General features: G+C 42.5%; 2 long non-coding RNA genes across 2 annotated transcripts in view; both read left to right on the plus strand.

Annotated features, from left to right (window-relative positions):
- Positions 1 to 23,522, plus strand: part of LOC111843493 (uncharacterized) — a 58,882-nt gene that overhangs the window by 12,720 nt on the left and 22,640 nt on the right. The gene's annotated exons all lie outside the window — the stretch shown is intronic.
- Positions 9,612 to 23,522, plus strand: part of LOC140588876 (uncharacterized) — a 35,387-nt gene continuing 21,476 nt past the window's right edge. Inside the window, exons 1-2 of the long non-coding RNA XR_011990108.1 lie at positions 9,612 to 9,981; positions 10,238 to 10,448. This is a non-coding gene — a long non-coding RNA (uncharacterized lncRNA). The remainder of the gene's footprint in view (positions 9,982 to 10,237; positions 10,449 to 23,522) is intronic.

The raw sequence follows: 23,522 nt of genomic DNA on the forward strand, positions 1-23,522 counted from the left end.
AGAGAGCCGCCGCTCGCGGCATATAATTACCGGCCGGCGCGCCTGGGTCAAGGCGGGATAAGGGCTGTCTGGGACGCGATTCCGCGGGTTCCCAAAGCCCTTAAAGGGACAGCTCCGGACCAGCCGTAAGGGACGGGGCCACAGACGTCAGCCCCGGTTCCCGCCCGCCCTGCCCCCTTGCTCGCCCTCGCTCGCCTTGCTTGGGCCTCCGGGGTCGCCGGCTGCGCCTCTGGCTCGAGGTCGGCGGTCGCCTCCGGGTCCCCCCACGGTGCCTCGGTGTCGGTCCTCGGTCACGCCTCCGGCGCCATGTCGGTCGCATCCGGGCCCTCCTGCTTCGGCGGGCTGTCGGACGGCGCCTCTGCCCCTTGTCCCTCTGTTCCGCCTCTGTTCACCCCTGGCCCCTTTGTGTCGCCTGTGGGTGTTCCTTCTGTGGCCCCCGTGTCTCCCTTCCTGGTTTGTCTTTCCGCGTTTCCTGTTCTCTGTCGCATCCTGTCTTTCGGTTGGTCTTTGTTCCAGTTCTGTGTCTCGGTCCTGTTTTCCTGGTCTCGTTAATGGTTTTGTTCTTGTTTTCCAGGTCCTGTTTCCCCGGCTTTGGTCTCTTTTGTCGCCTCCCTTTGGGGCGCGCCCAGAGTGCGCGCCTTTGGGGGGGGTTATGTCACAATCCGCTCCATTCGATCCTGATGTGTGCCACGCCCACCTCGTTACCTCGTGTGATTCCCTGATTGTTCTCACCTGTGATTCGTTCTCCGTAGAACTCTCTAGTACTTAGTCCGTGTCTAAGTCTGTAGTCCCCAGTTCTGTCATTGACGTTGCTGTCGTTGGTTGTCAATCTTCGTCTTGTCCGGTCCGTGTGCAATAAAGTCACGTTTACCTGCCAGTCTGGGTCAGCTCGTCTACTTGCCCGCTCGTCTGCACCACCGATCGTGACACCTGCCCTCGCCTTACCTATCAGCCCTGTGTGCCATCCTTACCTTTCTCTCCCTCCTCAGTCCCGTTCCCGTCCGTGACCCGTCTGTACAGCTGAACCCGGCACCTCCCGTTCGTCCCTTCCAGTGTGTTCCTGTCTTGTGCCTACTCGTCGGACAGACCTTCCTGGCTTTGACCCTCGCTAAAGATTATCGACTACGACTACCGCCTGACGTCACTTTGCCCATCGACTCGCTACTCTGCACTGTGGTCTCCCTCCTGCCCCTCGCTCGTCATACGAGCGCTGGAGCTAAGGAGCCGGTTCTTTCCGCTCCCCGGGTGTTACTGGTTGCTGGATCTACCTGTCCATTAAAACTCCGTTATCCCCGCATCTCTGGATCTCTGTCTTTCTGCCCCGTCTTGCGTGACACTCTGCTTAATCAAACGTGTTTATACAGAAAGATAAACTACAGTGAATGTTTTACATAGACTGTGGTATTTTTAACTGATTGTGAACTTAAACCTGTGATTTTTTATGCATAACAAAACTGAGGTGAACTATGTACCTGTAAAGACAGAATCACTGTAAAGGAAAAATAATTTCAACAAGGGAGAAAATTTTAGTGTTTATTTTTTATATCAGACACCAGGCATATTTGTAAAATAAAGGAAATTTCATAATATGTGCATTAACTGCTTGATTCTGGGGGTTTTCTGAGATTCAGTGCTGCTGACTAACCAGGGTAGTAAATACACTACTCACAATAAGTTAGGGATATTGTTATTTACATGAGTGCTTTTCCTATTTGCTCTGAATTTTAATGAAATAAGTAAAAGTTCCCTTTGATATTACTAATAATGTTTGAGAAGAAACACCATTTTCATTAGTTTAATATTTATTACCCCAAAAATTTAGACAATAACAGGGACAGCCCCAAATAACAAAAATTGACAATGTCAGTAGCGGGTGTTTCCACCATTTGCCGCAATGACAGCTTGACAGCGACGTCTCATGCTCCTCACTAGTCTCATGATGTTGTTCTGAGGCAATGCGTTCTACTCTTCCACAAGTGCTACACGCAGTTCTGCCAGGTCACGTGGGGGTGGGGTACGATCATCCAGTCTCTGCTTAAACTGGTCCCAGACGTGCTCCATGGGGTTCAGGTCAGGGGACATTGATGGCCATACCATATGAGGCACTCCAACCTCCTGAAGTCGAGCTGTGACAATTCTGCCACGATGTGGTGGAGCATTATCATCCATGAACAGAAAGTTCGGGGTGTGCTGACGGAATTGGGGGATGATGATGGGTTCTATGATGTCTCTGAGGTAAGAACGTGCAGTGACTGAGCCATGTACAATAACCAAATCTGTTTTGCGCTGACTGGTGATGCCTGCCCAGACTGTTGCACCTCCTCCACCAAAGCAAACCCTGGGGACCATGTTGACCTCAGCGTATCGCTCACCTCACCTTCTCCAGCAACGCTGACGACAATCATTTCTGTGCAAGGTGACCTGACACTCATCAGTGAACAGGACGGTAGACCACTGCTGCATTGTGCAGGTCACATGGTCTTGTGCCCACTGCAAACGTCCACGGCGGTGTCTTGGTGTCAGTGGAGTCACCTGCAACGGTCGTCTGGCATTCAAGCCAAAGCGGTGGAGCCGGTTGCGAATGTTTTGTCTGGAAACCCTAGTACCCCTCGCATCTCGTAAACGGGCCTGCAGCTGTGTGGCAGTTGCATGACGATGTCTGAGTGCATAGGTCCTTAGGTACTGGTCATAGTTGCGGTCTGTCACTCGTAGGGCTCCACTCCTGGGTCTGTCATGAACTCTGCCAGTAGTTCTGTGTCTTGATGCAAGTCTGCTGATGACACACCAAGTTCACGAGCAACATCTGACTGCCTGCCACCGACCCGAAGGAGTGCCATGGCCAGGTGGCGCTGCTCGTCCGTTAAGTGACGTCGTGTGTTCAAGACTGTTTGAATGATGAACTTGGAATGACTTACTGACAATACCAGCTTTTTATACCCACAGAATGTTGAAATTGATGCCACATTGAAAAGGGTTGTCTTTTGGTATTGGCCCCAATTTAAGGCACACCTGTACACAATGAGACCATTACATGGAAAACACAAAATGAGGTGTGTCTATCACCCCAATACAATTGCCTCCCTATCCCAAAAATGTCTGAAGTGAAACAAACACTGCATGTATGACATCCACTAAGTCTCTCACAATATCCCTAACTTATTGTGAGTAGTGTTAAAGTGAAAATGTTGATTTGAAATGTTTTACCCACCAAACATGCACAGCGTCCTGAGAACAGGGGGAAACATGGGACTTATTGGGATGTGATCGAACACAAAGTAGCGCATAATTGTCAAGTGGAAAGAAAATGATACATGGTTTTCAAAATGTTTCACAAATAAAAATCTGAAAAGTGTGGTGTGGTTTTGTATTCAGACCACTGTACTCCGATACCCCTAAATAAAATCCAGTGCAATCAATTGCCTTCAGTAGTCACCTAATTAGTAGAGTCCACCTGTGTGTAATTTATTTTAGTATAAATACAGGCCTCAGAGGTTTGTTACAGAACAATAGTGAACAAACAGCATCATGAAGACCAAGGAATATGCCATACAGATCAGGGATAATGTTGTGGAGAAGTTTAAAGCTGGGTTAGGTTATAAAACAATATCCCTAGCTTTGAACATCACATGGAGCACTGTTCAATCCATCATCCGAAAATGGAGAGAGTATAGCACAACTGCAAACCTACGAAGACATGGCCGTCCACCTAAAGTGACAGGCCGGGCAAGGAGAGCACTAATGAGAGAAGCAGCCAAGAGGCCCTTGGACACTCTGGAGGAGCTGCAGAGCTCCAAGGACCCTAAGCATACAGCCAGAGCTACAATGGAAGGGTTTAGATCAAAGCATATTCATGTGTTAGAATGGCCCAGTCAAAGTCCTACTAAATATTGACTCAGGGAGGCTGAATACAAATGCATGCCACACTTTTCAGATTTTTATTTGTAAAAACATTTTGAAAACCATGTATCATTTTCTTTCCATTTCACAATTATGCGCTACTTTGTGTTAGTCTTTCACATAAAATCCCAGAAAAATGCATTTAAGTTTGTGGTTGTAGCGTGACAAAATGTGGAAAAGTTCAAGGGATATGAATACTTTTTCTATGGAATCATATTTGTGCCAATATTATCAAGCAAAACTTTTTTAACATTAAACAAAAACAAGGCTTCGAGAAGAAAAAAAACTAACTGAAGCAAAAGAAATGTCATCTCAAAAGTTTGCTTGCGCTGCCTGAGTGCAGTTACGCTGCCAGCTTTCTTGCTTGCGAAACGTGACTTTTTGTTTACCATTTTGACACAAACTTCTCGCGTGGGCGGGTTTTTTTCAGGGATGCGTACCCATTGGCTAATAAGTTTTTGACTGACAGGTCATGGACATTTTTAATTAACAGCGGGACTGGACATTCACTACCCACTAACTAATTTTTACTGGATTCGACAACAAGATTAACAAAGTGTAAGTGTTGATGTTGTTCGTGCTGCACTATTTATTTTTATATTCGGTCATATGTATCCTATATCTGCAAATAGTGTGTGATTACTTTATGCCAACCGTAATTCAACTACTAACTAGTACGAATCATAAAAACGTTAGATTATTAATGTCTCTCGTGTATGGTCGCGAAACCTCTCTTGCAGTAATATCAGAAGCAGAGAAGAGGGTGTTAACAATATTATGAACAAGTCTGCACGTCCACTTCAGTGGCCTCTATAATGGAGCATATTTCGCTACTGGCTCATTCCACCATGCTATGCTAAAAATGCTACTGGGGGATTATCGCTGCCCGAAGCCGTCAGACAACTGCAGTGGCGGAGCTAAACTTTTATTTAAGGAGTGGCCAAAGGGTGAGCAAGGGTTTCTCAGAGGGGTCCATATAAATGTTTGGCAGAGACACTATAAGAAACACTATTTTAGTTTTCTTTTTATTTCATGTAACTATCTATTACTAAATTAAAATAAATTACCTAAATGAATAAATCTAGGCAGCTAATTAAACCCTCACATTACAGTATAGTGATGTTGATTCAAAGCTTTAATATGACATGCATATATAACCTGCTTACATGTAGTAGAAAACTGACTGGGGCACTTGGAAATTACAGTTTTCCGCTCAGATCTTTGTCCGATCTTCTCATTGGTATATTTTAATGTTTACCATATCCAGCGAGGTGGCACTGGAGCTGGCAAGGGCTCTGTTGGGGGTTGCAATTTCCACCCCTTTGGCTCCGCCCCTGGACAACTGGTGACCGACATCACACTTTCTCCAGACGTTACACTCCTCATCCATAGCCATAATACGTCAGGAAGCATCCTCTTGTTATAATACAATCCGGTGCCTTGTGTTCTAACTGCACATAGTTTACTTGCAGATGATTATTATTCTCATCTTTAAATATTCACGTTTAGTCTCACTCTGCTCCTCAAGATTGTACATCCACTTGTGTACTATGTACTTTTTAAATCTGCTGCAGTATGTTTACTTTGCTCACACCATGTGTACAGTCTTTGTACCTTGTCTGTTTGGCATTATCTGCATGTTTGTATGCATCAGAATTCCCCCCCCAGTCAATACAGTCACTCAAAACCTAAATTGGGTCTTATATCATTTCTAGAGATTATTTGTTCCCATGGTTGTGTATTGTTAAAACATAGTTTCTGTATTTACATACCATCCGAGTATTGAGTGTGCATAGTGTGCCACCTGATCCACATAACACCTGCCCCCCATGGCCCCCCCTACTGGTGGTGGGCCCACAGGAGGGCAGACCAACTGCAGCTCAGGCGAGTGAGACCTCTACAGAGACACTGATGTCCTTAGAAACCAGGTCCCCCTTTACTAGCATGCTGAGCATAAAATGCTGTTTATTCCCACCTATGACAGGAACCATGTAAAGTAATGACAGCAACAGGCCAAAAATACTGGAGACCAGAACAGGGGAAAAATACGATGGTACAAACAAACTTAATCCATTAGTCTGTTGATTTTGCAGGACAGATTTAGTCTCTGCCGCGCCTCCACCTCCCGTCTCTCCTGTGAGCCTCTTCTCCCTCGCGTCACGCTGACCTTTCACCCTTCTCCGTCCATTCCAAAGATGGAGAACATAAAACCATGTTTGTGGTACAAAAAGATTAAGCCTTGATATTGTATAGCTTTGGTGACTAATCTGATTTTAAAATTAGATTTAGTGGGTGCTTAAGCACTACAAGTGAAATTGGAAAACCTCTGGATGCAAAATGATAATGTTTTGAAGCGGGGGGGGGGGGGGGGGGGACCTGTTTGCAGAGTCACATGATCTTGTCTCTGGGGGTCCTGTGAGCTCGAGGTCTGAACACACCTTCGTCTCTCATAAAATGAGACCTGAGCCAATCGCTGTGCCTCTGGGCTCCTTGGTCATTGTGTACAGTGACCAGCAGGGTCTGCTAATCTGCCTGAAAGCAGCTCGTTTGAAACAGCACTACAAACTGGAACAATGAGGAGTTTAGGACCATAGGAGCGTGAGGACAGGGGGTTCAGCTCAATCTGCTTTTGGTATAGGTGACAGATATATACTGATATATACGATCATCTTGGTTCTCCACCCTGAGATTCGTGGGTAAAGTATGAAGTTGTAATGTCTGCAAATGTAACTCGATCAAACTTCATAGCATTGAAACATTGCATTTTATTAAGATTGTTCCCTATGCAGAAGCCACCAATGATGAAATCTGCAGCATGCTATGGGGTGGCTCGGTCCTGTCATGCAGGCTGTTGGAAGACCTGGTGCAGAAGTAGTCTCCAACAGAGGGTGCATGACCTGGATCTGATACGAGTCAAGAACCAGCCTATCTGTAATCACACATACAGGCAGAGCAAGAGGCGGTAACATGACAGGACACACATGTAGCCAGAACCTCCCACAGCGTCCAAACTGTCACCAACACTGATGTAACCAAACCCTCCAGCACATGAGCCTCTCCTCCCCCCACAGACATCCACCCGCCCTCCATATTTCACATCCCAGTTGATGTGGAGCCTGATAAGGAGCTGACTGATTGGCTGAAGGTGCTGGGTGTGGATGCAGACACCATAGAGAAGGCAAGTATGCTAGAGCGGCCTGCTGGGATGCAGCCTGGGCGTGAGGCAGCGTGGGAAGCCTTCTGGAGAACCAGGAGCGCTACTCTCACCGTGGGCCAGCGGGCAGCAGATGGTGCAGTGACTAGTGCACTGGATCTACAGTCAGGAAAATAAGGTTCATACTCAGAAGGTCAGGCCTCTATCCACTGTGGTGTCTGTAGCATTTTTTGTTTATTCTGTATGGTTGATGCTCTCTGCTACCTAGCGGGGAGAGGGCTCCTTAGACAGCACCACCTAGTGGACAGACCAATGCAATTCTGCCCTTGGTGACCCAGGATGAATGACATGTGCCTTCCTTGTATTAACTGTTTGTCTCTGCAGTTTCCTTTCAGCTCTGTTTCAAGTCATAATACTGTTTACACATTACTGTTTATGACTTCATGCCCCCCACCCCCCCTGAGAAAGGCCCTTAACACTAACTGCAAATGAACTTTGCTTTGGATTAAAGCTAAGTAAATAAGTAAATATCCCTTCGCCTCCCGAATGTGAAACAGCAGCCCAAAGCACATGACCATCGGGGAGAGCTGAGTTTGCACACAGACTCGCTGACATTGGCAATGTTGTTAATGTGTTTCTGAAATGCAGGTTAAATGTTGCTGGAATGTCCAGCATCTTTCTGCACCACTTTTGCTGATGTATGATGTTTCTTTGTTCCTCTTTGAACATTTTTACTCACAGCATCACAATGTGTGAAAACCACATGGGCACACAAAGCTTAAACTACAAGACCAGTATATATTATATGATAAAAGCCTCCCTGTCTATGTTTTGCTTGGATGTTTATTTCTTAAAGGTCCGAAAACAGCAGCTTCTCAAGCCAGATGCAGGGGTTGCACTGACCTCAGTGGTGCATTAGAAATGCAGCTTTTCACAGAATGCGACAGGGGAATCTGGGCCTGGAGCCTTAAAAAGGAGCCTGACTTCCTGTCTTCCTGTGCACTGGTACAAACAGCCTGCAGATACTGGCAACTGCACCCACTTGGTCAGGATGTGTTGTTGGGGGATCAGTGGGAGGTGGGCTTTAGGCTGTAACTGCTGCTGATTGGCTCTTCTGAAGAATGTAGAAGGAAGTGACTAACAGGCTTCTGTGGTCCTCAAGAGGTAGATTTAAGAGCACAGCATAGAGCTCTTTCTCAATCTGGTCATAATTTTGATCTGTCTCATTTAGGGCTTTTGATGGCCACTGGTGCTGCTGAGGGTTTAAGGCGAAAACTGCACTCATCAAGGAACAGCCCAGTTCCTTTAAACACTTCTGCAAACTCGTCCATAATGCTCTCAGGTTTTCTTGGCTGCACATTGATAACATGGACCAACTTAACCATGTTCATGTCCAGGCATGCTCTCAAGTCTAGGGGGATCCTTTGTGTAGACTGTCGAAGCCCAGCATCACCGTGCTCCCTTTGTATCTGCAGGTCAGCCTGCAGGATCCCTTTACATTGAGCACATGCCCATCATATCCTAAGAGCTTGCTAGACGGTGGGCCTAAATTTACAGTGACATACTGTACATGGTAAAATACATTTGGTAAAATGTGTTGGTGTGAATTATATTAGCTTGTGCACCTATATCTATTTTGAATCTGAGTTTGTGTTTCTTTTGTCCCACTAGCACCTCAGCAAAAGCTTGTTCTCTTACTGTGTCTGTGCTGTTTTATGATTGAGTCAATAAACAACTCCTCTGTCTGCTCATTCGCAACAGAGTGTACCTTTCGCTGTCTGTGTTTTGCTGGGTGTTGCATTTGGGTTTTAACTTCTTGCATTTGTTGCATTGCTGTCCGCGCACTGGGCATTCTTCTGTACTGCCGTGTTCTCTCCCACAGGACTCACATTCTGTGCCCTGCTTAGCAACATTGCTAGCATTTCTGAGTGGCCTGCTATGTTTCCGGCGCAGTTAAGCTGCACTTTGCAGGCATTTATTCACAGTATGGACGGCCTGGCCAGCTGTACAACCCCCGCTGCTCACCATCATTTTTAACTGCTGCTGTGAGACCTCATGTGAGTGAGCGATGTCCATCACCTTTTCCAAAGTCAAGTTGGGGCCGTGGCTTAATAGTTTCTCACGGACTTTTGGTGAGTTTGTTGGAAAAATTACTCTGTCCCTGACCATCTCATTGCTATTTGGGTAGTCACAGTATTTTAGTAAGAGTTTTAGTTCCACTACAAACTGGTCAAAGGTTTAACTTGGACCTTGCATTTTTTCATGGAACTTATAACGAGCGAAAATCGGGTTTGCTTTAGGCATTACATAGCCTTCAGATTTGTCATAATAACTTTTAAAATGTTTGCTTGTTCTTCTGCTAGTGACCATGTATTAAAAACCTTTCTCTCCAATCCATAGCATTAAATAGCTACATTTCTCCTCCTCAGATTTCACATGGAGGAGACTGCTGAACATTAATTCGGTGTGTTGTTGAAACTTTCGCCATGTGTCAGGGAGGTTAGAAGAGCCCCAGTTCATTTGCGCTTTAGGTACCTCCTAGTGATTCCATCCTTCCACTCCAAGTGCCAGTCCCTACCTTTTTTTTTATAAGCCAAGCATAACTGACACCATGTAATGTTTCGTGTTGCCGTCACTCACAGTGTCTGGCACAAATCACTTCATCCACAGGCAGCAGCTTAAACTAATGTCTTTATTATTCTGCCATTCATATCCCATCAGCCCATTCCAATACGCCCTTTGTATGACACGTGCCTCTTGGATATTACACCGTTCATCCTGAACTTCCTGGGACAGACTCACTGTGACTGGGTACCTTTTCTCTCCCCCTGTAAATACAGGCAGTCCCCAGGTGAAGGAAGTCTGTCCTACAGACAAACGGACTGCTATAGAAAAAACATTGTGTGGCTTCAGTGGTGCATCAGCTTGAGGTACAGTATGGTACCGTATGTAGTTACTATTATTATTTCTGTATTATTACTGTATTATTATAATTATTATTATTGATGGCATTATAATACAATTTTCTGACTTACCTTCAAATTCGACTTAAAGAAATAGGGAACGGAACTAGTTTAAAACCTGGGGACGCCATCATATTCCATCTGTAGTTCAGAACTTGGGTCCTGCTGACAGAAATCAGCTCCTCTCTGGGATTCATGTGAAGTACCTGTGTGTTTTATTTAGTGTAGCATTGACCAAGAGGCCTGTGGCCCCATCATCTCCATGGAAACAAGACCCACAACCACACCCTACAGACGTTCAGAGCAAAGCTGCTGAAACACCACCAACGTGTGATACACTTTCTGTCAGCCGTTATTAATGTCAGTCACAGAGAGACCTGACAGTGCACCAGAGACACTGGCCACAGTTTGGAAGCAGCTGCAGAGGGCCAGAGGTGAGTCGGTTTCAGACATTTTACATCAGAGGCCGTAACAGGTGTGGATCTTACCCAAACGTGCAGATGAGCCCCACACTATGCTGTCTGTAGAATGAACAGAGCGGTAATCGGCATTATACTCCTTCATTTCATTTAAACAGGCACAAACTTCCCTGTATCCACAGCCCTCTGGACCAGCACATCCCCAGAACCCTACAAACACTGGTACAAGAGAGTCCACTGGACCCACAGATTGTGTTCAGTGAGCTTAAGTTAGCAGCTCTTGTGTTTTGCTAAACTGTCAGTGCTGTGCTGTGTTCAGTCACTTCCTCTATGACCTGCTGTTTATTTCTGTATTTAGTGTGAATCTCTGTGGTGAACAGAGTCTAGCATTAAAGGACCAGCAGGCAGTTCAGTGTAAAGTGCTCCTGCTTTAATGTCCAGAGCAGAGCTGTAAATGTGAGACTTCGTTTAGTTCAGACTTTTAATTGACAGGCTTCAGTAGCAGTATTTTCTACTGTCATCAGTGAACATCAGTCTGTACTGAGTATTTCCCAAATTCTTTGCTTAATTTTTTCTTGTCTAATATTTGAAAGAAGACAATTTCCTTAAAAATTTGTTACTCCAACAAAATGCTCTTCAGGGTCATACTCATTTGTAAGTACTGATTCATTTTTCATTTCATGGTTTATTTCTAGTGTTTGTGATATTTGCCAGCTGCAGGTGTGATATTGCCTGTGATTCTGTCTTTAATCACACAAGCATTTTTATTATTATATGAGGCTACAACATGAAATGTTGTACATTCTCTGCCTCTGCTGCAATAGAGGTACTAATTTTTTAATACTGCTGCAGAATTCTCTGTATTCTGTCCAACTACTCTACATCGTACTTTGCTCTGCCACATACTAGTTTATGTTCTTCTTGAATGTTGCATTTTATGTTGTGAAATATCTCGTAGTAGACATTGGAAAATATCAATTTCTGCTTTGCAGTATTTACAAAGAAAAAAATAGTTCACAATAAATCAATTTCCCACAAGCACGTCTATTCATGAGTGATTTAAACAACAAGGATGATTAGGAATGACTTGAAGAGCCCATGCAGAGCTCATGTAACGGCGGTAAACTTTAAATTAATGTTAAACATATACTAGATAATCCTGAAAAGGGGCATCATTAAAATTGTACAGCTTGCTAAGTTTTGTTTCCTATAACAATATACACGTTTTAGTGAAATGTAAAGCCCATGCCCTCAGCGAATTTTATAACCAAGATTTATAAATACTGGAAGTATATTGAAAAATAACATTGTTTATGAAAGTAGGCAAATCAGAATTTCTAGTTTGAGATTCATTGTACTTGGTACACATGATACTGCTTTCTTTGAAACTTAAACTGCCATTGAATTTTGAAGACGTTGTACACCTCTGAAAATATAAAGCTCTTCCGGACATTCATTCTTATAAAATCAGACTAACTACCATATATAAACACATAGTCCCGTGACAAAAGGTGACCGTACTGCCACCCCAGTTTTTAGTGGTACTGCATCTTGCAAATGCGTCGCATTGATTCCTAGCACCTACGACGAATGGAATGAACGTAAAAAACGAGTGGTGGATGCGTATGTTATCTCACTAGTTAACTAGAGTAAGGTCAAAAAGGTTCTAGTGTAAAGAGTCTGCATTTTGATCCTTGATAATTAACTATTAGCCCTTTTTGAATTTCACTAGTTAACATATAAGGTCAAAATGACCCTAACTAGTGTACCTAGTTGACATTTGGTCCTCACTAGTTAACGTGTACACTGCAGCATAATGTCACTAGTGCCACATGTTACACTAATGCACACTAATGGACTACATGCAAATGAAGGGGTCAAGAGATGAATATTGATTGGTCAGTGTTCAAACTGTGTGCTGGAAATCCTTAAAATGCCCACTCTGAATTGTAATGAGCTAAACTATTTAGCAGCATTCTTTCATGGCAGAAGAAAGTTATTTCCACAACTTGCCATGACAAACGTTATGTTTGATTAAATGTGTATTCATTTCCCATTATAAAATAACTTCACAGTATAGATGTAAAGAACATAGGTCTAAGTGAGAAAGAGAGCAATTTCTCTGTCTGTAGATGTCGTCATTTTCACTGCTTATTAGGTATATTTTGTTGCTAACACAGGCTGCTGACACTAATCAACATCTCCGCCATCCGAGATCAGTAAGGTTTCTTGAATTATAGCAGCCTAACATGAAGCAGGCAAAGCTGATAATATGCAGATACAATACAAATACAGTCATTGTAACAGTTATAGCAAGAATCGCCTTCAACATACAGGTAGCCGAGTAATAATCTATTCTATGTCCACATGATGTAGAAAGGCATAGAGCTTAATAAGTTTATCATTTGCTCAATTTAGTTGTCTTTCTAATATAGTTGTTTACGTATAACAATTCCATGTCCCACAAGCCGGTTTTGTCAGCCAGGGATCGGTCCGCCAGGGTCTCCCTTGGCTGCCACTCAAATTTACCATGGTTCTCAGACGGAAACAGGTGGATTACCCTCTTCAGGTCAGGAAGGAGGCCCTGCCTCAAGTGGAGGAGTTTAAGTATCTCAGGGTCTCATTCACGAGTGAGGGTAGATGAGATTGAGAGCTGGACAGACGGATCGGAGCGGTATCTGCAGTTCTGCAGGCGCTTAACCGGTTTGTCGTGGCTAAGAAAGAACTGAGCCGGAAAGTAAAGTTCTTGATCTATTGGTCCATCTTCGTGCCTACCCTCACCTATGGTCAGGAGCTATGGGTAATGACCGAATGAATGAGATCATGGATACAGGCGGCCGAAATGAGGTTTCTCCGCAGCGTATCTGGGCTCTCCCTTAGGGATAGGGTGAGAAGCTCATATATCGATGTGAGTCTCAGAGTAGAATCGCTGCTTCTCCACGTCGAAAGGAGCCAATTGAGGTGGTTTGGACATCTGGTGCGGATGCCTCCTGGGCGGCTACCTGGAGAGGTTTTCCATGCATGTCCTACAGGGAGGAGGCCCCGGGGCAGACCCAGGACTCGCTGGAGGAATTATATCTCTTAGTTGACCTGGGAACGACTCAGCATCCCCCCCGAAGAGCTGGTAGAGGTGACTGGGGAAAGGGAGGTCTAGGTATCACTCCTGAATTTGCTACCCCCCGTGACCCGAACCCTGGACTAGCGGATGGTAATGGATGGATGGATGGATATATAACAATTACACATGGGGTTGACATAACTGTATAATTAATGTTACATCCATTAACTGGTGTTGGTTATATTAGTTGATTTTAGTTGGGCCATTTTGATTTTGTCAGTCCAGCAGTGATACTACAATTAGTCATTATAATATCGGGCAAACTCAAAAGTGCTATTGTAATCAGATTTAAAATCAGAATTTTTAATTAGCAGGAGGAAACATTTTTACAGTGTTTCAGTGTTTTAATTTAATATTTTATAAATTATTTTGGAAGACAATGACCACTCCTGGGTGTCATTTTTGGGTGTAAGATTACACAAATAAAACACATTTGAATCCCACACAGAACCTACTTGGGCAAACTCATGTGGTTCCTCCATGGAATCCATGGCAAAACCCAATTTGAATCAATGATATTTCCCTTATATTTCCCTTTTACAACACAAATGGACCCACATGAAAATATTGTCTGGGTCCTATATGGATCCAGTCAGGACAGGCCAAATGGGCCTCATTTCTAACCCATTTAGATTCTACCCAGATCCCACTTGGGCAAACACACATGGGTCCACCATGCAGACCATGGCCAAACCCATTTGGGCCTCACATGGATAGGATACATGTAAATGCATTTGCAGCAGACTCATGTTGAAAATCTCACGCCAGCCAGCTGACCAAAGTTGGCAACCCCGTATAATGCAAGATGATGCCCCTAAGTGACGGGGTGATCTTAGTTTTAGCAGCAATTATTACATAAACAGGAATCATAGAATGTATATTAAGCAAAATAATTTAAGTCAGCGTGATGACAGACAGGCTAGGTTACTCCGCGAGGCTAAATGGCATATATCTATGGCTGACCTCACATTATTTTCCTGAATGTCTTCTTTTAAGATACACTTACATTGTAGTCATTCTGTGGTGATATTTAAGTTCTACTTTGCAATACTTACAGACGACTGCATTTTCATTCACTTTTAATGTGAATGAATTTTTTGGACCCTCATAGGCTATGTGCGTCTTCCTTCCGCCATATTTCCGAGTAATCGAGAAGGAAAATTTTGATTGATGCCTTTTAGTAATCAAGTTTAATGGAGTATTCGTGACAGCTCTAATTTATTTTACTCTTAAAAAATATTAATATACCCAGAATAGGTGAGTTTAAAAACGTTGCTGTAATTATTTTCAGTAAATGCTACAGGTTATTTTTTTCAGTGTGGTATTATAACAATAACATTCTGCAAAGCAGACTACAGTAGATGAACTGTAAAATTAACAAACTATTGGCAACTCTGCTGCCAGTATTTTACTGTAAATTTACATGACAATTATTTACACTGCAAGCCTAGGTGGTTAGTTCGGATTTTCAGCAACATCCAATTTTTCTGTTTTGTCTGTTCACAGTATTTTTAAAACCAACCAATATCAGATTTCACTGTGAACTGGTCATGGTCCTGAACTGACCCACATGTGCAAAGAAACAATAATAATAACTGTTTATTCACCATTGGTGCAAGTACATTAGAACACATCTCTCTGGCTTCCTCATCTTGCTCTCCATAGCTTGAGGGTCACAGCACAGGGTCAGCACTCCTGCAGCTGGGGGTTATGGGCTTTGCTTTGGACCCTTGAGCACCAACAGCAGATATGAGCCATAAATCAGGAATGGCACCAGGTTTGAATGAGGCAGGTCCTGTAGGTAACTATCAGACATAAAGAACCTCAGCCAGGCTGCATGGAGACCAAGCCTCCTGTTAGCACAGGGACACATTTCTGTTATAACCAAACATGGAGGGCTTTGCTCCAACTGATAGCTTCATTTTACTTAATTAATGTATATCTGTCTGTACAGCTGCTTCACTCATTGGCTGCTCTGTGAAGCGTTTGCAGTTACAGCAGCACTGTAGCTTACTGACATGGTCTGATAAGCAATGCTTTGATTTTCCTTGGATTTACCCACAATTGTTCAAATTCATTTTGGTTCAAACACTACAAAAATGCCTCCTATCCTCTAAAATACCTCTAAATAGATGGCAATAGTGGGAATTTAAGAAGGAGAATGGTAATAGTAAGAAGATACATTTATCAGTGTCTGAGAGAGCTCTCTGTCTGATTTTAACTTCTCTTTTCACTAGTATCTGTGATAGTGAGCTCCCCCTTGTGGACTGAAGCTGTGCATGCAGACAATGCAGAGGTGCGGCATGTCGGAGTTTAGGCCGCTCCTGTCGGCTAAGGAAACCACCTGATCGCTTTTGACTCTTAATATAATAATGAGTCTTGTATATTTCTTAGTATAATAAGAAATACACTAAATGGTCAAATGATGGACATTAAAGGGCTGGAATATGACAAAAGTGTATTAGTTATATATTTGTTAGAACATAAGAACATAAGAACTATACAAACGAGAGGAGGCCATTCGGCCCATCGAGCTCGCTTGGGGAGAACTTAACTAATAGCTCAGAGTTGTTAAAATCTTATCTAGCTCTGATTTAAAGGAACCCAAGGATTCAGCTTGCACTACGTTATCAGGAAGACTATTCCATACTCTGACTACACGCTGTGTAAAGAAGTGCTTCCTTAAATCCAGTTTGAAATGTTCTCCCGCTAATTTCCACCTATGGCCACGAGTTCTTGTATGTGAACTAATGCTGAAGTAACTATTCGGTTGAACAGCATCCAAACCTGTTAGAATCTTATAGACCTGGATCATGTCCCCCCTCAGTCTCCTTTGCTTGAGGCTGAACAGATTTAGCTCAAATAACCTTTCCTCGTATGACATTCCTCTAAGACCAGGAATCATTCTTGTGGCCCTACGCTGCACCTTTTCTAAGGCCGCTATGTCCTTTTTAAGATATGGTGACCAAACCTGTACACAATATTCTAGGTGAGGTCTCACCAAGGAATTGTATAATCTTAGCATTACCTCCCTTGACTTAAACTCCACACACCTGGAGATATACCCCAACATCCTATTGGCCTTTTTTATTGCTTCCCCGCACTGGCGAGAATGAGACATGGAAGCATCAACATACACACCAAGGTCTTTCTCATAATCAGCTACCTTTATTTCAGTAGGTCCCATAAAATACCTGTACTTTATATTTCTGCTCCCTACATGGAGCACCTTACATTTGTGTATGTTAAATTTCATCTGCCAGGTGTCAGCCCAGTCACTAATTAAATTAAGATCCCGCTGTAGCTGCTGAGCTGCTAGTTCAGTATCTGCTACACCACCCACCTTGGTGTCATCTGCAAATTTCACCAGTTTACTGTATATATTGGTGTCTATATCATTTATGTAAATTAGGAACAAAAGTGGTCCTAAAATTGAACCCTGCGGTACCCCACTATGAACGCAGGCCCACTGTGACATTGAGCCTCTTATAACTACTCGCTGCTTCCTATCCGTTAACCAGTTATCAATCCAGGTCGCTACGGTTCCTAAAATACCTGTCGCTTTGAGTTTAAGTGAGAGCCTCTTGTGGGGAACAACATCAAAAACCTTTTGGAAATCTAAGTAGATGACATCATAGGCCTTCTTATCATCAACTTCCTGAGTAGCTTCCTCAAAAAACTCCAACAGATTTGTTAAACAGGATCTACCTCTCCTAAATCCATGCTGGCTATCCCTCAAAATGTTATTTGAGTCCAGGTAATCTACCATTTTCTCTTTGATTATAGCCTCCATAACTTTACCAGTTATACAAGTTAGACTGATTGGCCTATAGTTTGACAAATTACTTCTATCCCCTTTTTTGAAAATGGGCGTTATGTTGGCATGCTTCCAATCAGAAGGTACCACACCTTCAGATAAGGATTTTTGAAACTGTAATGTTAAGGGTCGGCAAATAATATCCCTCATCTCTTTTAACATGCCATCAGGGCCCTGTGATTTATTTATTTTGAGCTTAGCTAGGCTTTGCAAAACATCAGCTTCAGTTATATATATATTAGTTATAGACGATGTTGGATTAGTAATAAGAACTGGTAAGTTACTAGTGTCCTCAACAGTGAATACCCGTGCAAAACTATCATTGAACTCATTTACTATGTCAATGTCGTTTTCAATTATAAGACCCTTACTATCCTGCAGATTAGTAATTTCAGCTTTTAGAGCTCTTTTAGAGTTAAAATACTGGAAGAAACTTTTAACGTCATCCTTAGCCTCCAATGCGATCTTCCTTTCGACATTCCTTTTAGCTCGTCTAATGTCATTTTTTAATTCAGCCTGTAGATTTAGATACTCTTGCTTTATTATGTCATCATCAGTTATTTTCCATCTCTGGAACAAAGCCCTTTTCCTCCTTACTTTATACTTTATTTCCCTAGTAAACCACCTAGGTTGCAATTTCCTAGATTTATTCTTGCTGGAAACAGGTATGAAGTCCTCTTGCACTTGTAATAATGTGCTTTTAAAAAATTCCCATGCCTCTTCAACAGTTTTGTTATTTAACTCCATCCAGTTCACAATTTCTAGTTTTAATCTCATACAATTGAAGTTAGCCTTCCTAACATTATATATTTTTGATTTGGACTTTGCTCTTCGGGCACTAAACTTAACCTCAAATTTAACCATGTTATGATCGCTACTGTCAAGTATAATAATAATAATAATAATAATATTTTTTTTTATTTTCGGTCTTCGAAAACAATATCCCATGCCAAACAAACATACAAACATATAAATAAGAAAAACCGAAAAAGGTGTAGGCTGAAGCCTTGCTTATTATGGCTACCCTTTATACATTCTTATCTGATGAACGACACTGTTTACTCAATTGGATGACACAAGAAAACTAAATTTCATAAGACATTTTCCAGAGTATACAAACATAATTTAAAACATACATAATAACAGAAATACGAATTCCATCCATTACTGCAAAATTTAAACTGATACATTTACAATTTAATTCTCATTCATATAATTATTTATAACCATACTTTTATACATTTTCTTAAATTCGCAAAGTGATTTACAAAGTTTTAGTTCCTTATCACATTTATTCCATAAATTAACCCCTTGGACAGATATACACCTATTTTTAACGTTAGTTCTTGCCCTGACTTTTTTAAACATATACATTCCTCTTAAATTATACTGACTTTCTCTTATTTTGAACAAGTGGTTCTAAAACGTCTAATTTACCAATCCTGTCCTGGTTATTAGACAAAACAAGATCAAGAATGGCATCTCCCCTGGTAGGGGTGTTAACAAACTGAGTAAAAAAACAATCCTGTACTAATTCCACCATCTCAAGTTCATTTTCAGAAGAGCCAGCAACAATGTCCCTCTGCATCCCCGGTAGATTAAAATCACCCATAACTACCACATCATTTTTATTGCTCATAATCCTAATATCACTGTATAACAATCTGCTTTCCTCAGCAGCTACATTGGGTGCTCTGTAACAAACACCGACAATTAGGCTATTTGAGTTTGTAGCATCTAATTTTACCCATATAGCTTCCGTACTTTTACTTATATCAGTGAGCTCCCTTGCCTGCAAGTTTTCCTTTACATACTGTATACTGCAACACCACCTCCCTTCTTACCTATACGGTCTTTACGGAACAATGTGTAACCATCCATATTATATTCTTGTCCATCCTTATCACTCAACCACGTTTCAGTTATTGCTATAATATCATAAGAGTCCGATGAGATAAGAGCCTCTAAATCATGAATTTTATTCCTAATACTCCTGGGGTTTAACTAAGAATATTAATTTATTAATTATTGTTATATCTGAATTTCACTCTAGAATATTGTGGTTTGAAGTAACTGGATCCTGTACCATCATATTAAAAAGGGGGGTGATGTGACGTATTATACAGTGAGGTTTGCTTTTTGGAACCTTGGTTGTGTGAACCGTGGTTATCAGGCTGCAGACAAAAGGATGCAGGGATGTGTTTCCTCAGTCAGCATGAGTTCAGTATAAAATGTAACCTGTAAGACATGGTGTCTGATACACCACAGTATCTTAATGCAGAATCATCACCACAACACTTTATAGCTTAATTCAGCCTTTATTAATATCATATTTACTCTATTTTCTGTGTCTCCAGGCTGCAGTGCTGCTCTGGTGACCCAAGCTGAGGAGGTGGTCCAGCATGGAGGAGAAGCCACTCTGCTTTGTGGGATCCCTGAAAAGACAGAGATTTCCTGGTTCTCCCTGCAGTCAGGCCACATACCAGCCAGAGTCATGGACCTGACATACAGAAATAATAATTTTAAAAATCTTTCTTCTGTTTATGCCAAAGATGAATATAGCAGGAAGTTGTTTCCTGTTTCTGTCTCTAACAAACACGGACTGCAGCTGAAGAACATCACTGAGGCAGATCTGCTGATGTACTGCTGTCTCCAGAAGAAAGACAAGACGTTTGGAAATTGTACAAAGCTGAAATTCACAGGTAATTTAACGGTGCGTGATTCAGATTAAGGTGACTGTGAATTGTGTGACTTTATTACATCAGAATTATTTATATACCAAGTATTAAGACTACACTAGTGCCAATATGGAATTCTTAGAGTACATATGAGAACTCAGTCATATATCTGTTGTTTTCCCTGGGTGCAGCCCTTCGGCATTTTAAGCTACTCGAGCTACCAAAGATAGGGTACTGACAGGTCGCTGAGGTCTAAGGTCACGCGTGGATCAGTTCAAACACTGAGAACACTACACATTAAATGCTGAAATACACCACACAGCAGCCTCATATTATACCAGTAAACATGCTTTTAAAGACCCCACTACTCGTCAGTCTCCCAGCTATCCCAGGCCCACCGGTGACCAAGGCCACCCCCAGCAAAAACTGGAGGGAAAAAAGGGGAAATGGAAAAAAAAACTCCTCTAGCCTGTGGCTCACATTTCCTTCAATACTACATTACATACAACCTCTGGTCTGTGGTACACATTTGTTTTCTGTATGAGTCCAATAATCTTGATCGTTTTTATGGCCAAAATTGCTGAATTTGTGCATTTTCTGTTCAAATACAGGGGAGAAATGCCTCACCGCGGACTGCGCTATACCTGACACACTGGGCTGATGCATGCAATTGGCTCGTGCCTGTTGCTGTCTCTCTGTATGTCAGCAATATAATGTTTGCAGACACGTTATACAGCCTGACTTTCCACAGTCTGGCTGATATCGTTAATGAATGTACAGTATGTGACATATTTAGTCTTGCTGATTGGACATAGAATTGCGGTGAAAAGGCACAAGGTGAGGCATACAGTACTGGGCCGCACTGCAGGGGGCGGATGTGAGCCCAACAGGTGCTTGTTGCTGCTGTTCTTCTGTGCAGAGGTTCTAGGCACCAATAGGTTAGTGATATCAAAAAGTTGACCGCTATAAATGTAACGTTCTTTCTTAGCCAAATATGTACCTAACCTATGTGTGTGTAAAGAATGCTGATGAGATATGAAACATAACCAGTGGTCAATCTGCATGCTGCCAGTTGAATAGTGAATAAGCTGGTCTTTTGGGGTCATATATTTGTAAGTCTGACTCTGAAGGAATCAGTGCCTCACCAGCCATGAACCTCACCGTACGCCAACACTGCATTCCACATCGCCCATCAAACAGCTGATGAGAGACAAAATGAAAATCGCTGCATTACAAATGAACCAATCAAACATGCAATTAATGTAAATAATATCCATGTAGCACAACATATGACCCGCAGATTAAGTGCTGTACCTCGATGCTCAAAAGACGACTTATACCAGCGGCTTAATAGGTGTTTATTCACCAACACACTAAACTGAAACTGCTTAGCACGCTAAACGCCACGACCATATCAACATTAAAGATGGAGATCAACTCAAATATACCTTCTCGACAACACTGCCAGCACCGAAACCAGCACACGGCTAACAGCAGAGAGCAATTACCCATTTCAGGACCCCAGGTGTCTCTATCCACCTGCTTCTAGGGCCTCTGGTGGCTCTTTATATGCCCGTTCCCACTCTAATTAGCGACATCTACAAGAGAGGAAGAAGAAGAAACCCTCCACTGCCTGGTTCCACCGGCTACATATCTATGTGTAATACATAGGTTATGAAAAAGAAGGTTTTGAAGTGAACTACAGGTAATGCATGTTTATAACAGAGATCACTGCTTATCACCCTAAAAGTGATGATGTTTATATTCTGTTTACAGACCATCCTGGAGGCCAGTCCACTCCCCACCCTCTCCAGCACACAACCCCTCAGCCCAAGACCCTCAACTCGAGACCCGAGACCCTGAACCCAGATCACCTGCATTATTTTATCCTGATTTGTTTCATCCTTCTCCTCTGTCTCATCTTCCTGGTCTGCTACATTTATAACAAAGGTCAGACATGTCTGATGTCACTGTGTTTTGTGTTCCCTGTCTGTTTGGTCCTTTTGCGTCTCATTCAGCCCCAGACTGGGCCATAGCAGATGTGCAGTCTGTCAGGTACAGACACTATACCTTCCTGTAGGCTGTGTGTTAATACATTGTGATGCAGTGTAACTCTGACTTTCTTCCTTAGCTAAAGGCCAGTGGGGCTCAGTGGGTCACACCTGCAGGACTGCTGAGCAGTTAAAGTGCCAAAGTTACATCCAATATCAGCTGCCTTGGTGTTAATCCTTAAATTAAGTATTAGTAATTTATAAATATTCAGGCATCAGCTATGTCTGACCATCGTTTATTGTGTTTCCTGTTTTAAAACCTCAAACCTGCAGCCAGTCTTTTTCTAACACAAGTGTGTCCAGCATGCAAGGTGCAGTGAGACAGTGTGAGAGCAGCAGCCCGTATCAGCAGGGCTGGTAGAGCACCCTGTGCACTCTGTGAATGACGACACTCTTTACGGTTTCAGCACTGCTGAGGAAGAGCTCTGACTGACAGTAGAGGGGAAGCAGGACCAGCCGACACGATCGGGTACTGTCACTGACAGGGCTTTCTGTGGCCTTCAGACCACAGTGGGAAAGTGTCTCTGCTTTCCCATGTTTATACAGCAAAATAAACTATACTGAATGTTTAATTAGATTGGAGTATCTTTAGCTGATTTAGAAAGTAAAGCTTTTTCTTTACAGGGAAAACCTGATGAGTTCTTGGATGGAGATCAAATTACCCAAGAAGCAAGGCCAAAAAAGAGTAGAACATGCACAGGATACTGTCTGGGCAACAAACGGGTTTGTTTATTCCTGAAATGCTGAGCACAGAACAGAAAACACCCACCATCTGTAAATTGCAGGATTTATTATTTTATTTTTGGAAATTTAACTTAATGATATTAATTAATCCAGTTTGGCAAGATTGATTACCCAGACTTGTAGATAAGCAGGAATTAAATAAAAACCACATATTTGTCTCCACCATAGATTTGTGTTGGTTCCTGCACTGATTTGTTCAGCTCATTCAATGACCAGTGGTACAGTCTGTGAGTAAATGAGTCGTAGTTTAGTTGGTTCACAGCCAAGATCAGTGAACAAGTCATCACTGTTAATGAGAGATTCGCTTTTGCTACCCACTGGTGAGATGATGTTCATGCACCTGAAAGTATTGGTGTGGCTACTACAGTTTGGGTATAAAATATAATGTGATATACAATATGCAGTGGTGATAATTATATATCACTACATCACAAATACATTTAAATTATAGCTTAAAAGCCCTGTCACGCCTGCACCAAGCCATACAGCCACCTAGCCAGTTCCTGCTCTGCCTCCCCTGAATATTAGACCCAGCTGAAACTCATTAAGGTCATCAGTTAGCAAAGTTTAAAAGCACGTGTTTCTCAGCAGAGCCTTGTGAAGTATTGAGTGTTCCACCATAAACCAGCATCCACTACCATTGCTAATTAAAATCCCTACTCCTTACCCCATCCCTGCTTT

Source organism: Paramormyrops kingsleyae, chromosome 4 (genome assembly GCF_048594095.1).
Source record: "Paramormyrops kingsleyae isolate MSU_618 chromosome 4, PKINGS_0.4, whole genome shotgun sequence".
NCBI classification, from domain to species: domain Eukaryota; kingdom Metazoa; phylum Chordata; class Actinopteri; order Osteoglossiformes; family Mormyridae; genus Paramormyrops; species Paramormyrops kingsleyae.